The sequence below is a fragment of the Pundamilia nyererei genome, unplaced genomic scaffold, assembly GCF_000239375.1.
Source record: "Pundamilia nyererei isolate P.nyererei 1_Seehausen unplaced genomic scaffold, PunNye1.0 scaffold00047, whole genome shotgun sequence".
Lineage (NCBI taxonomy): Eukaryota > Metazoa > Chordata > Actinopteri > Cichliformes > Cichlidae > Pundamilia > Pundamilia nyererei.
In genome coordinates this window covers 3,539,546-3,553,746 of record NW_005187448.1, presented here as the reverse complement: position 1 = coordinate 3,553,746, position 14,201 = coordinate 3,539,546, and positions in this window count along the sequence as shown.

The window sequence follows — 14,201 nt, the reverse complement described above, 5'->3', positions numbered from 1 at the left end:
GTGTGTGTGTGTGTGTGTGTGTGTGTGTGTGTGTGTGTGTGTGTGTGTGTGTGTGTGTGTGTGTGGATATCAACTCATACATAACAGTACAAATGAACAATTGAAGCCAACTGAAAAATTGTGTTTAGTCCATTTCTACTCTGCTGCTCCGTCCAATTGAGCTGCACTGATGTGAGGTGGTTTCACTTAGCATGCCGATGGGAACAATGAGGGATTTTGGCTCATTCATCTTCTGTGTGTCGAAGAGAAACCACAGAGGGCATCACGGGACTGGTGCGCTCTGTGCATATATATGCATGACATAGATGTGTATGTGTGTGTGTGCCACCATCATTGTAGCAGGGATTCATCCGTTACACAGATTGAGCCAAGAAATGTGATGTCTCCAGCCGCTCTTCCACCATCGCTGAAAATCAGGGGACAGAAAACAGGCTTGTTTTACTGTATTGAAGCCCTGCCAGTCCCCTGTCAGGGGGTTCATTATACTGAGACAGAGATGCAAGGCCCTATAAAGTGAAGGTATTCCTTATTATAGAGCACAGTTAGGAGGTTTCAGAGTCTTGTAAGTCAAGGCTGGAACCAGCTGCAGAACTCACAGATAATGTCAGGCCAGTCTCCGGTGATAACAGGTTGAGAATTACAGCCACGGATACCTTTGTAGTTACGTAAGCGTGTTTTGAAAAGCTCAGGGTTCGCAGGTTTGTGTCTCTGTGGTTTCTGCTTTGAAATGTTGTGCACGTACAGTAACACGGGGTAATGTATTCCAATCATTTTCCATCCAAAAGAAAAATGAACAGAAAGAAATAACTGGATTTATTGAGAGCTGTCATGCATACAGGGATCATATAACCTTTCATAATTCCCAAGTGTGATTGCAAGTGGTAGAAAAAAATGCTTGCACATTTTAATAAAAGAAAATAATACTGGGGTCATTCCTCATATCCTCTGACAGATCTGTTCCTTAGGCAGCTGAGACAGCTGGGAGGACTCGGATGTGCGGCAGACATTTTTTCTCTCTTTCACTTCATACCCAAAGGAAATTTTAACTTTGAACTCAGCTTGTGGATTGTATTATTAATGCAGATCATGTACACAGCCACGGCAGTTTGTAGCACAGGCTATGAAATTTGTCAGCTGTTGTAATTTCTTTTGTAATGATCCTGGAGAGAGAGGAGAGCAGAAAACAGCAGCAGCAGCTCTGCACTGCACACCCACCTTAACTCAGACACCACTGAAGGGTCACTGGGATACGTGAACCACAGTGGGCCACGGTCGAATCTTTGCCTTTTTATTTTTATCTCTCGCTTATTTGTCTCCAGGGACTCTGCATGGTTTGCAGGTGTGCTTCCCCCCCCCCACCAACAATAGAACGACTCTGGCGGCCTTCTCTCTGGCAGCGTACGACATCGCTCCACCATTTTTGTGAAAATATGTTTCACATTCTGTTTGCAGAGCGGTCAGATTGTCCAATCAATGAATCCAGTTGCTGTATTTAAATGCCAAGCTGTAAGAGACAGAAACGATCCCTAGAGAAGTCGTTTAGGGCTCGTCGGCTTGATGAGCCGCCTCCCTCTGAATGCCAAGAATGCATAAACTTGTTGGAGACATAATCTGGAAAAGTTAGGGTTCCTCGCATCTGAGTACCTCTTGAGGGTTTCTCTGAATAGCGTGGTGTTGTCGCATGCCTCCTTGCTTCACTTCACAGGCAACTCATCATCCACCAGCAGCCTGACCTAGATCCTGCCATCCCTGTGCTCAGTTCGTATACATATTCATTGGGCTCTCTTAATCATAAGACAGCCCCTTGAGCGGAAGAGAAAACTCTCTAATTAGTTGCTATCATCCGATGGCAGCTCATTGGGCTCCGTTTGTCTTGCCTGTCACATGTTTTTGTCACTGTGTGTTGGTGCGGTTGTTTCGAGGCCGGTTGTCGTCTGCCATAACTGCGGTCACTTGCAAAATAAGGGTTATGATGCACCTGAAATCCAATTACAAGTATGTTGAGGCACGCTTGATACTGTCTCTTCAGTAGTAGTAGTAGTAGTAGTAGTAGTGCTTCAGAGACTCCACCACGTGACCATCATAATGGAAAGGCTAGGGTTTGTAGCTGCCTACTCTCAGAGAAATCCATGAAGGGTGCTCAGCTTCTTCAGAGTGTGTTACTCTTGTCTCCTTGTCCAGAAACCTCCAGAGTTTTCTGTGTAAATAAGACCCTGGATTTAATTTAGCTTAATTGGTTTTAATATGCATCTTGGGCCCTCAGATCATGAGTGGACACATTCAGTGCAAGCGTTAATGACCATCAAGCTGCTTTGTGAATCAGTTACATAAGCCACTTCAGTAATCCTCCTTGTCCTGACCCCACCCTAACAATGATACTGTAAAAATGTCCGTCTTGTCTTGTGCCCGCTAGCAAGTTGCAAATGACTTTGTCCAGCGAGCAGTAGCTGGAACAGGCCATGCTAAATAAACTACATGCTTGGTTCACAAGGAACAGTTGAAACAGTACTTTTGTGACAGCCTTTGTGTTGTGATTCCACGACTGAAATACAGGGACACTGAGATAGGATTAATAAACAAAAAATGAGCTTTTAAGGACCAATGCAACAAAATCCAGAAACAAACTAAGTTCAAACACTGATCCAGGATTCGTAAGGAGCACAAAATGTAAGGGGAGAACAAACCAGACAGAAAACAGGCAAAGTGGCATCTAACAGGGGGAGAAACAAGACCCTGAAAGCCCAATGGACTCAGGTGACACTATAAAGAGAGGCAGACAAGTCAGACAGTCATTACCACAATAAAATAGGAAGTCACAGTGAGGAAAGACAAGAAAACTAACATACTGGTTAAACAGAAAAGGTCAAATACAAGGAAACCCTCAGAAAGCAACACACAATGTCCATTAAATTAAAAACAGGAGCCCAAACTCAAATACTAGACCTCGACTTTCTGGTGGAAGTGATACTGAAAGTAAAGAAATCTACGTATACAATCACCAAAGAAACATTTTAAAACCAAGTGTAGGCAGGGTCTTAGAGCTGAACTTTAACCAGTCATATCAGTGCTACATCCAGTGGATTGCATCACACTGTTAAGTTCTGTGAAAAATTCAAACCACAGTGTGTTTCTGGGTCTGTAAAGCTTGTTAACGTGGTGCATTATTGGAATAAATGTGACTCTGAAACAAATAAAATTTGCAAATAAGAAAAACAAATTAATAGAACAAACTGAGGGGGGGTTGTCTTGGAGGATGTTAACATCCTTCTTCCCTAAAGTCGTGGAATTTACGAAAGAAGCAACAATAGAAACAGCAGAGGCCGAGCTGAAAATGTACTCGAAGCATCTTCATAGCATTCTTTGTAACATCCTCTGTGTTTAGTTACCACATTTTAAGTGTCGTTGTCCGTCAAGCTATATCTGTGTGACATTTTTCAGCCACAGATTATTACAAATCATAGCAGACTGGTTTTAATTTGATGTGTAGAACTTCTCTGGTTAAGAAAATGAATTTGACATGTAAAACTGCTTGAGTGCATCTTTCAGTTGCATATCATGGAGGACAAACCACCTTCCAGGAAGCTCAGGTGTGCAAAAGATGAGACACAGACGAAGAGGATGGAGACGAATACAATTCTCAACAAAAGTCAAAACACTCAGAAAGAACTACACTGAAATGAGGTGAATAAAAGAGAGCAGTTCTCCTATCAGCCTAAAGTTTGACAGAAACAGACGTGTTAGAGGGCTTAATGAAAAAAAAATCCTAATATCTTCAAAGGCTGCAAAAGTTAAAATGCCAGAAAGACAAACAAAGCTGACGGCTTCTTGTTATTTTCTGATGAAAGAATTCAAAAAGAAAAAAAATAAACACACAAGTTTGTGTGCTTCTTATATATGTGAGGACATCAATCCCTGAAAGAAATGAATCCACTCTTCAGTTCCCTTCTTCTCCAAAGAGTTTTTTAGCATCTTTAATCTCTTTCCCAATTTTTATCATTTCGGTTCACTCTCGCCTCTCTTCTTTGCATCGTTTTTGCCATTTGCTATCCCATACAACACCTTCCTACTTCCAGATTGCAGAAACATTAGCCAATTGAACGTAGTGGATGTTTTGGCCTCTGGAGAGGAAGATCTGTCTTCCAGGAATTGGTGAAACCCTAAAACGTTGCTAAAAAGAGAGTTAATATTGTACTTTAAATACTAAATCTCATGTGGGCAAAAATTCAACCACAAATGATCATTTTACCCATCAAGTTTTGGGGGGTTTTAAGGCTCTCCGGTGGACTGTCTGTCATTGTCTTAAAATAAAAAGACCCTCAAACCTCAAATAGGCTGCTTACGATACGAAACACAACTAAACCTGCCCCAAAGAAATATTGAGCGGAGACGGTTTCTATCTCAGAATGAATCTTACAAAAACAGAAGTGCAATAAAACATGCGCATACACACTTGTCACTATTTGTCATCGTCCACAAAGCTGCTTTTTCTTGTCAGGGGCTGAATTGTTAGAAAATCCTGCCTGCCCGCATCCACGGCAGACGTTACTGTGTCCAGTGGAAATCAATGAAATAAAATGAATTGAATTACTTTGGAGGCTGGGAGCCTGGGAGAAATGTATCATCTGCTGAATTATAGTCCACAGCATCATCTACATTTTGCATTGCAGCGTCGTCGTGCCACAGCAGCACACTTGTTATCAGCCTGCTTCAGGATGCAAAGTGAAGGAAGCGCGCCTGTTCATCTTTAACAAAATCTGAATAATTTAGATGTTTGATAAAAAATAAAATTGCCTTCAGTGGCACCATCACAGACTGGGCTACAACTTAAAGTGAGAGAAACGAGGGGCCTCCCACCCAGAGCACTTTCCAAAAGCATTTTGACCTCATCTATTTGTTCAGTAAGCACTGAGTCTATTCTCAAATGCTGCACCCATGTAGCCTCGTGCCCCTGCAGCGCCAAGAGGCAGGGATACTATTCTCTAGCACCCTGATCAAAGTTTGCTTTCCACTGTGGGTGGGAGGGACTTTTATCACAGTGTTTTCTCACAGCTATATTCATGCAAATTATTGCTCTTGTTCCCTGTGCACTGTGTGCAGAACGGCCGGGAATGACTACACAGAAAGAGTTATATGTGAACATTTGCTGTGTAAGGCTCACAACAGGTAACCACCAATGGCTCACTGAGGGGAAATAGCTGGATTCCTCCCACACAGAGATCAGACGCAGGTGCAATGGAGCACTGCTGAGCCAGAGGAGGACTAACAGTACTGCACACATCCCTGAACATTATCAAGAGTGATCTGCTTGCTAAGTAGAAAAAAATCTGAAGAGTCCTGTGGTACGAGACTAAACACCACTGTGGCTGGTTGTTGTCTTTTGCACTGCAGCAGCGTGCAGTGGTGTGAACTGTTTTTGGAGTGGAACCTGTATGTGTGTGACAGCATGATTAATGTGACTCCCCACCCTCGGTGTTATTCGACCCTCGTGGCTCTCACATATGGATAATGAGGAAAGCCTGCCTTGCCGGCTGAAGCAACCTCCTCCCCTGCTCTCCATGCATAGACCCTCTGGTGCAACCATCACAGCCAGAGGATGCTCCAAGCAGGATCTGCCATTATGGTTTTCCTCATTACAGGAGCAGCGTGATTTTTAAGAGTTGATGGGCATATGTGTGCACACAGGGGCCCAAGGAAGTCATTGCTGGCAGGCCAAAAAAATAAAGCACTCATCAGTGGAGAGTACTGGTAGCAGGCTTGCCGTGGACTCGTTAACGTCAACAGTCCCTTGAGCTATTCCTTACTACCAGCAGCTGCCACTTGACAACTTCCACTGAAATGACAGCTCGCTCGCCTCCGTCGTATTCCACAATCAAATGAGCGAAGAGGCGATGAAGTGAAAGGGACTCATTGCTTACTTACAGCGAATGCTTTTCTTCATTCGCACAATGTTTACAGTTTGTCCTTCACACTTTCCAAAATTTGATTGTCGCCCCCTTAGGCTGGGATTACAGAGTCAACACATTTACATTGCCATTGTACCTTCTGAGATGTCACACACATATAGAGTTCAGTGTCACATGTGTTTAGCATCTGTACACTGTATCTGCCTGTGATTTAAAATAAAAAAAGGGGGGGGGGGACTCTGAAAATCTTTTTCTGTTTCAACAAGTGTCTGGTAGAGTTCGTTGAGCTCCATAAACAGATAGCCTGTATGGTAAAGCAGCGTTTCTGCACACCTTCAGCTCCTGCCACATTACTGCAATAAATCAGCTCACAACGCAAACTTCAAGTCAAGTTGGGGTTCTGGAGGGCACTCTGTGGGCTGGGGTTCTGGCTGGTGTATTGCCAGGGTTGCAGGTTGGTGCATGCACTGGGGCCACGCCCAGAAGTCTTCAGTGCACTGGTTGAACAGGGAGGGCCCTTTAGCTGCCAGGGAGGTTTTTCCCATCTTTTGCAGGTGCTCTCTACCCTTGAGGAGACCACTCTGCAGGCGGGAGATCGATGGTCGCAACCTGGGAGTCTATTGTCTTATTTAGTCCAGGAGTTGACAGAATGTTGGGTGGGTGTAGTTTTCCATGATACCACCACACATGCAGGGTGTGCAGGTGCAGGTGCATCACTGAGGTGCGTGGGAGGGCCTCCTTCTCTGTGCCCTCATGGCCGTCTGTGTCTTAATATTACTCCACAACTTAGACACTCTCATTACTTACATTCTCATGACAAGTACATATAGGGCACTGGGAATGGACACACTAAACAACGTTCGGAGGGCTTGTTCATTCATTCAGCCAACAATGTGGTGCCGGTGCCCCCATTGAGGGTTCTTGGGAGGGTCCATGCTGATGCCAGTTGCTGTCTGGCAGGAGCTGGCCGTCTGGTCAGGGTCTGGGCTGGTGGCTGCTCTGTTGCTGCAAGCACTGGGACTGTCTGCTTGTTTCCACCCCAGAGTCAATGGGACCATCTACTGGGTGTGGGGGCTGATTGCCCCTCTGGGGGTATTGGTGCCTGGACCTGGGAGTATAGAGTGTGTATGAGGAGTGTGAGAATGGAATCCATTTCTATGTGTCTCTCACTTGAGTGTTTGTGTGAGTGTTTGTGTGCATGAGGGTGGGAATGCATGTTTGTGTCTGTGTGTGCGTGTGTGTTTATGTCTGTGTGTCAGCTCAGGTCTTAAACCCCCCCCTCCCTGTTGTAGATTCTCTCCTTTTCTTTGTCTATCGCTCTTTTTCTCCTCTATTTTTCTCTCCCTGTCCTCTCCTTCCATTATTAACTTTTCCCTCCTTTTCCACCCCCAGTCTTGTCTGTTATGGTTGTAATAATCCAAGAAAAAAAATCCTAATAAAGTTTTAATCAAATATGACAATCAAGTGGACCATTATAGCGAAGGCAGTAATGCTCTACTTGTGAAAGTAACTCTGTCAGTTTTTAGCCTTCAGACAACAATTCTGATTACTACAATGCCAGACAGGACGAGGGGGGCAGGGGGGAGAGGGAGAAAGGAACTTCTAGCAGATGCACAAATATGCTGTGTGTGAAGCGAACACGTTGCGAGAATGAGAAATGTCTTTGCATATGCAGAAACTTCCTTTTGAAGCAACATCCTGTCATCGCCGTTTACATGAGCTGGCATCATCATCAGTCACTGTTTCATCAGCATTCGATGCAAATAATGTTTGTTTGGATAACATCCGTCTGAGGAACCGTGTTGCAAATGTGTGAAGATGAGCTAGCAAGGCACAGATGCTATACACTCATCTCACACTGAACGTTAATGCCAGCAGGGTTTTGGTGCGTTAGCGTTCACAGTGGAACTCTTGAATGTGAACTAAGTCTAACAGTATGCTTTCCATAGTCATTTCATATTGAAGCATGCTGCTAAGGGGCAAAAAAAAGGTGCAGAACATAAAGTGTTGCATCATGTCAAAGCAGTATGGTGCAGCTTCAGCAAAATCTAATGTTGTAGTAGCATGATAGTATGTTTTATACATTAACATATCCAAAATAGAATACAACGACAATACATCTCATATAAATACTATAATAAAAAAAAGGAAATCGTGTTGTTGGTGGTGTTAGTTAAAAAAAAAAGAAAAAGAAAACCACTTCAGAAGGGGTCACTTTGAATCTGATGCCAGCAACACGTTCCAACAACGTTGGGAAAGGGCTGTTTATCCCTGTGCTGCATCAACGCTTCTTTTAACAATGCTCTGTAAACTGGTGGAAATTGAGACCAGCTGTGTTTTTGAAAGTGAAGCTTTTTCTTCGGATCAGCAGTTCAGAGCCTCCTTTGTTTGTATTTTGTTTCAGCCGATTCTGAACCCACTGTGGAGCAGTGTTGTACTACACGGAGAAGGTGGTTTGATTTTGTCTCGTTTGCTTCAAATGGACTGCTGGGTTTTTGTTTCTGTACAGTGCTGTGCAAAAGTCTCGATTTACCCCTCATTTCTTTATACTTCCCAAGGAGCCAGACTTTCTTGTAACCTTTAGTCCTGAGCAATAGTTCTCCAGGCGTTCTAGAGACAAAACCAGTGTTTTGTTTACACATAGCACACAACTTAGCAAAGAACCAATTTTAAATTGCGTCTTTATGAACTTTGTAATGAAACCTGTCAAAGATAGCTCTGTTTGGCAGGCATGAAACTGTATCATTGCACCAACAAGGTGATTCTTAAAGAGCTCTTTGCTGCAAATTTGGCATATATCAGCATGGTGTGCAGTGTGTCCTTAAGTAATTGAGGAAGACAGACAAGTGGAGGACAAAAAAAATATGTGTATATCTACAGCAGGTGAACAGTGTCTGACAGTCATGTCCTTAAGATCCAACAAAGATCTGACACAGGACCTCAACTGTACTTAAGCAGTGCGATATCAGCTTAACAGAAAACAGAACAAAAGGCGTCTGAAGAAGAGCTTTAAATGTCCTTCAGTGAACCTAAAGGCTACTTAAAGAAATTATGAGAACGCTTACTTAAGAGAGCTCAGGCTGTGTTGAAGAATAAAGGTGGTCATACCAAATATTAACTTTCAAGCTTGTTAAACGCCATAAGGTAAACCAGGGGTAGGCAGATCCAGGCCTCGAGTGCTGGTATCCTGCAGGTTTTAGCTCTGTCCTTGATACAACACAGCTAATTAAAATGTCTAAATTACCTCCTCAACATGTCTTGAAGTTCTCCAGGGGGCTGGTAATGAACTAATCATTTGATTCAGGTGTGCTGACCCAGGGTGAGATCTAAAACCTGCAGGACACCAGCCCTCAAAGCCTGGAGTTCGACACCTCTGGCATACAGACAGGAGCAAATGGGGATCGAACCACCAACCTTCCAATTAGCAGGTGACCTGCTCTACCTCCTTAGAATTGCTAGAATTGTGCAAACCCTGTTTTTGTCTTATATACTGAGTTTCCATGTATGTTTGGACATTTCAATAAATCGTTGTACATATTTCCCATTTTCCTAGCAAAATTTAAAGATATAGAGGCGGGGGACTTAAGAGTTTTGCACAGCGAGGGGTTGTTTTCTTTGCAAGGCAAAATCAATAAGAAAAAGCTTCGTGATGCTGTGTAGCCATTTGAACTGCACATTAGTGTTTTTTATTAATGCAGTGCTGTATTGGTGGCGCATTATTGGTTTTCAGTCTTGTTCCTTGTGTGCAGAAATTTATCCAGGTTCTCTGAATCTTTTTTTGTTATTATCTACTCTGGGTGATGAAAGTCCTTATTTGCTTTGCAGTTTTGTGTTGCAAAATGTAACCTTTAAATAGCAGAACTATTTGTTGAAACAGTCTTTCGGCAAATCAGAGAGGGGTGAAGCCTTCCTCGTCATTACTTCTAAAAGACTCCGCTTTTCTTGTATAATCTGGTATAATCACCCAATCATGTTTGGCCTACTGACCTGTTTGCCATCTCACTTAATTACCTCTGAGATGTTCCACCAGGTGTTTTTTTCTTTCTTTTCTTATTTTAAGCATCAAACAGCCTTACTAAAGGTCTAAAGGACTTCTAAAGAAAAATGCTTCCATGTAAACATGGTAATGCCGTCTTTATACTGTTTTCAATTAAATATAGAGTTCGAGTGATTTGCAGAACATTTATGTTGTGTTTTTGTTTACATTGTATACCACTTATATTTAATTAGAGCTGTTGAAAATACACTGGTTGACAAGAATTGGATGAGAAGATTATTCTTAACTTTCATGTCTGTCTATTCCAAAAAAGTCAAGTTTAGCACATGCATGCACATGCACACAGGAGAAATGACAAAGTGGCCCAAAACCATTCTCACCCACACAAATCAATAAAGAGTAGATGATGAAACAAACAAGATTAAATGCAGTAATTAGTGAGCTTGGAAGGAAGATTTTGCAATTGTTGGACGGAGCCGGTGTAGCTGTTCTAATCTCTGTGCTTAGATAAACTAATCCCCTGCGTGTTACATTTATCACAGGCTACAGAGCAGGAAAAAGAAAGTCAAATTATTCCCATAAATCACAGAAACATATCTGGAGCTGCTTGCTGCTTTCTCCTTACAACAGCACTGTGACAGCAAAAACTGTATTCTGTGAATATTTCAATGAAGAGAGAACACAGTCAGAGAGAAACAGAAACAGTAAACATCCTGTAAGCGAGCATGCTTTTTTTTGCCATGGGGTGAACTTGCAGAGAAGAAGAGTGACACGGGGAGTGGGCTGAATCTGCAGTAAAATCCTTCACAGTCCAATTAACAGCAAGAATTTCCCCACAGCTTTTGCAGCACCGCCTCGCCAAAATGTTAATGTCGGGGCGGGGTTCTGCTTCTTATTACTTCTTCTACAAGGTTGCATAACGACTGAAGCGTCAGTCACACACACACTGACTGAAACAGGCACTCGTGTCTAAAAGTGAACACATCTGTAAAAGACACACACAAAAAAGCACCTGCAGGAAAACACGGACAACATACGTCGCCTCTCCTCTGTTTGGGCCACTTGACAGACATATTGATGGTGACATTTCAAAAAGGGCACTCCACATCTCCACATCATGACTGAAATATAGGTGTGTTTTCTTTAATCTTTTGAGAGCCTCTGATATTATACACACACATACACAATCAAAGTTCAGAGGTTTGGTTCTTTGCACACTGCCGAGTCAAGCAGAGGAGATTTGAAAAGAAAGAATATCAATGAGATTCGCCCCCTGAGATAAATGTGCCTTCTTGTCACGCATGTCCTTGCATAACTGCACCCCTACCTGATATCTCATGCAGAGTGTGTGTGCTCGCAGGAGAAGCCGGTGTCGCGGCGCCAATAACAGTGTTTTCACGGGGATTTAACCTGTCAGGAGGACTGAATGATAACCCCATCACAGACTTGATATCATGTGCACATATACACACACATTGGGCTCGGAGACAAAGAAGGGCATCTGCAGGAATAAACACACTGACAAGTCAAAGAGTGAAAAATGCAGCTGTGGATTTCCTGGTGAAGTTTTCATATCAAATGAAAACCAGTGTGACTGAAGATTTTGTAAATTAATACATCAACTTAGAAGTTTTCTGAAGCCAGTTCCCTTCAAAAAACAACACACCACGAAGGATTTGTTTAAAATACTCTTGGGTTCAAGATCAAAAGATGGCACAGGAATACCCTCCTCTGGGAGGAAGGTATGATCTATATCGAGCTGTTCTCTTTTGTGTAAAAGCCCTGTATGTAAATGCAAATGTGTGAACAGTGAGGACAGTCTGTTCCTTGTCTGGCTGTTTGTTCGGGTGGACTTATGGGGGGGTGGGGGGGAGCATTGCACTCTTAATCAATCCTCTGTGCATAGACTGTAATAAGTAAGCTCACTCACTTCAGTCAGTACACTTAATGGCATACTGCCCCCTCTTGGACACTGATATTAAAGGTTTTTGGGGGGTTTTCATCAAAGAATAATCACTTTCAGTCATTTTCTGTGCTTTTATTTATTCTCTTTGTGCACAATGGCAGTCTGTTTGTAGTGTTTGGGTATAGAAAAAAAATCTCATTACTGTGACGCCAGACACACATTCCAAGAGCTGTAACCATAGCCGATGCCTCAGTTATCCCAAAGGTAGTGATGTGGGGTCGTTTGGGCAGTGTGGAGAAAAGAATTTGCTCTTTTCTCTGTTTGAAATAACAAGATGTGTCTAACTGAGGTCTGGATCAGCTCCTGCTTACTGCTGCCAAGTCATGCCGACTCTACAGAGAAGGGATAAAAGAAGATTGGCCTCAGAGCCGGCTGGACGAGCATCCATGGAGCGGCCGTGGCGTAATGAAGGAAAGAAAACATTAATGGAGGGGTCAGGCGTCAGGGAGGAGAGGATAACATTTGGGTTGTTTCCTGAACACGAGCTGTTGCTGTGAGCGAAACACAAAAAAATGCGACTGTTCCATCTCTTGTTGTGGGCAGAGCTGCAACCATTACAGCACCTGCACTGAACTCACACGGCTCGTTATTTTAAACAGTGTCTGCAAAGAAACAAAGGCACGCTAGAGCAGGGTCAGGGCGACTGATACAACAGAAGGAGGTGTTTAGAAGGATATTACTGTACTCACAACCTCAGAGACATTAAAATGAGGGAAGTAAGGGAAAACTAGAAATGCACTCAGAGACTGGCTAGTCTTCTATAACAACCCCGCAGCATACTGATTGAAGAGGTTTATTAAACTGAATACTAAGTAGAAGACCGTCTTATTATTCTCCCCCCAACCAGCATCAATGGGCTGCACTTTCCTCTGGGCTAGTCATAAAAAAAAAAACAGGGCCCGAGTTTAATATTCAGATGAAATCATCTTCATATTTAATTGGCACTGGCATAGAAAGCTAGTGTAGTGTGGTGAAAACTGGTTGTTTGTCATGAATCCAAAGTCCAGGAAGAAAAAGTCTCTTTTTTCTTACAGTCAGAAACCGGAAGATGACACATACAACATTAGTGTTATAGTGAAAAAAAGGAAAGAGTGTGATGATGACAGAATATCTGGCAGGTTTTCCAGAAAACATTATGACGCACTCTTCTCTAAGTCACACCAGCAGACTTTAATCACATCAAGGAATAAGCATGTCGCTCATTTGATGAAAGTTGGCCATAAATGTAATAAAGCTGCCGAGGTTATTAGAAGTGCCACAGGCCATTTTACAACAGCTCACACACCTTATATTGGATTATAGGGAGAAATATGATGAACCGAGATAGTAGAACTTGCCCATTTACAAAGGACCAGAGGAGGTTTAATGGCTTGTGACTGAAGCCATTCATACACATTAATTCCTACAGCAATGACAACCTGCAGCGTTTTTCTGAGCCGTCTGGAAAATCTCTGGCATCGTTTAACAAGGGCAACAACTCAGTTGTCTGCAAAAATGAGCCAAATGCTGACTGTATACACAATATGTCACAGTATGTTTTTTTAAAAATCTGTAAGTAAGTATTTAATTGTTTGTGGGTTGCACATATGTTTAGAGCAAGGACGTCAAACTCATTTTACACCACGGGAGACATTCAGCTCACTTTGATCTCACGTGGGCGGGACCAGTGAAACGGCATCATAAATATGAAAAATTACAAAGTTCTGCATTGACCAAACTTCCCTGTAGTTATAAAGCTTTACTTGTTTCACTGCTTTATTCTGGTCTCTCTGTAAATGGTGGAAAACAGGAACTTTTCTGTCATTTATTTGTTTATCTATTACTTAGTTACTTTGGTGTAGTATGAATGGTTGGGGGAGGGGGGGGTTCTTCAACAGTAAAAGCTGTAAAACTAATTTTAATACAGCTTAAAGTTGAAAGTCTATGCATTCCTTCACATTTACCAAAACCATCTAGTTGGAGTGTGTTTCGGGTGGATTCTGGTCCGCGGGCCTTATGTTTGATACCCCTGTGTTTGGATTCCTGGCATTTATAAGCTGTTGGAGAGGCAACCAAATTAAAAAAACAAAACTCCTAACACTAATGACTTATGAAATGATTTCCCATCATTGTCCTTTTTTTAATTACCACACTATATATTTGGGTTTTATGTGGCATAGTAAACTGTATTGTTGCATGATCAACAGATGGAAATTAGCCCTTGGCTATAATCTGGTATGTTTACATTCATGTAATTTTTTTTTTACATTTATGTTCATTAACATGCACTGTCCTAAATAAATAAATAAATAAATCCACTTATCTTCTTAAGTAGAGGACAAACACACCAATATTT